Source organism: Microtus pennsylvanicus, chromosome 5, assembly GCF_037038515.1.
Source record: "Microtus pennsylvanicus isolate mMicPen1 chromosome 5, mMicPen1.hap1, whole genome shotgun sequence".
NCBI classification, from domain to species: Eukaryota; Metazoa; Chordata; class Mammalia; order Rodentia; family Cricetidae; genus Microtus; species Microtus pennsylvanicus.
The window spans coordinates 41,011,609-41,013,657 of NC_134583.1; the positions used below are offsets into that span (position 1 = coordinate 41,011,609).

Consider the following 2,049-nt stretch of genomic DNA (forward strand, 5'->3'; position numbering starts at 1 on the left):
TTTTGTTGAAACTCACAGTTTTATGGACTTTTCGCCCCAAATGGAAAAAAAGGCAAATTACAAACATTGGCAGTAAGATGTGACAATTGTCCCCCAAACTGAAGCTGAGTGGAACATGGCAGGTCAGTGAGAGGTCCAAGTTTTGGAGGGCAGGAACCTCATCAGATATGGCTGAAATGGCAGATTCTCCAAGCCTCCAGAACAGGCAAAGTCTCAGGTGAACTAATGCTAACACACAAGGATTGTGGGAGTTGATGAATCCCAGGCACTGGTCCCAGCAAATCTCCCTCATGCTCAGTCTACGTCCATTTAGCAGAAACTGGGCTCATCTGACCTGGCGGTCTTGGTGAGGGATGACAGCAGTGCCAGCAGAGCCCAGCGGTGATGCTCTACACTGGCATCAGGGAACAGAGGGGGAAGCCAGAGGCCAGGGACAGCTGACCAGACACTAACTCCACTGCCACCACCAGCATCCCCTACCCCAAGGGGGTGCCATTCCACAGCCCAGGGTATTCAACTTTCGGTCCTTTCTTAGGTCAGGCTAGGAAAAGCTTTGCTAGGAGAGGAGGAAGAGAAGACAGGCCACATCCCTTGGTATGCTCCACTCTTGTTGAGTAGGCTGGATCACAGCATCCGAGAGGCTGTCATGGTGACGAAGTCCGCAAAGCTGAGCCGAATGTTGCCCTGTATGGTGGTGTCCTTTTCCCGGAAGGCCTCAGTCAACACCTGCAGCTGGGTACACACCTTGATGAAGCAGTCAAGCTGCATGGCGGGAGTGGCAGAGTGCGTGAAGTAGCAAGACACCAGGAGCTGGTGAACTGAGGGCTCAGGTTGTAGCCCATCTGCGACAGCGCTTGCTGCAGCTCTACAGAGCTGATGGATCCAGAGCGGTCCCGGTCATACTGCTGGAAGAGGCTCTTCCACTGCTGGAGGAATTCCCATAGGGCTGAGAAGCCGACGACATCAATGCGGCCAAATTTGGTCTTATCAAACATGTTTATCATCATGTATGTCTCATCATTGAACGAGGACCAGTTAGAGTTGACGAGGGCCTGCTTCAGCTCCTTGAGGGAGATATAGCCGCTGTGATCGGCATCCACTGACTGGAACCAGGAGTAGGCCTCAGGATCCACAATGGGGGGAGGACACCACCCTGTCTATAAGGTCCAGGCTGCTGAGCACCATAGGAACTTAGAGGTGGCTGACTGTAAAGGCTCCCTGGGGGTACACCACTATATGGTCCACTCGGAGTTCCAGAGGGGAGTCCCCCAGCACTGGGGTATCCATAGGGACCTCCAGGGGCAGGACCTCCATAACCACTGCCAGGGGGGAATCCACAGCCACACTGGCCCTCACCATGGGGATGTTCAGGGTAGTAGCCACGTGGGAGTGCTCCAGGTGACTGTCCTGCTGCTTCAGGGCAACTCTGCCCGTACAGATAGCTGGCCATGGCGACTGTGAACTTTAAATATACATAATGTCTTTGAGTTTTAACTATGCATTGTCGTTTTCCTAATATAAGAATCTCATTGAACATATACTACTCATAGTATACAATAAACCCTCAGTAAGGTTGTATGCTTTTCAGTTCCTTCATTGATTTAACAGAGCAGCACTAACAAATTTCAAGACACATATTAAAGAGATTCAAAATATAGAAGAATTTTAGTTCTTCCTCAGTCACAGAGGAAAGATAAATATATTACTGACCCACAAATTGACACCGATAAAAATCGATGCTTTTCCCTATGTGTGTCATCTTTTGTATAACCTTTGTTTTTGACTACATATATTTTCTGGCTTAGCATTTGATCAGGCAATTATTTTTCTTATTGCTGAGGTTTTTTTTAACATACATTTTTTTATTCTTTGGTAATTTCACACAATGTGCCCTAAACCTACTCATTTCCCAGGACCTCCATGTCTGCCCCTTACCTTTCTTTTGTTCTCCTAAGGGAAAACTTAAAAAGAAACAAGAAAATTAAAACAATAAAAAAGGAAATAAAATATAAATAAGAATATTATTTAAAAACAAACAAAGCATATAAA

The 2,049-nt window shown here is 47.0% G+C and overlaps 1 pseudogene; it reads right to left on the reverse strand.

Moving 5' to 3' along the window:
- Positions 1-217: 217 nt before the first annotated feature.
- Positions 218-1,450, reverse strand: LOC142850753 (peflin pseudogene; annotated as a pseudogene).
- Between the last annotated feature and the right edge of the window lie 599 nt (positions 1,451-2,049).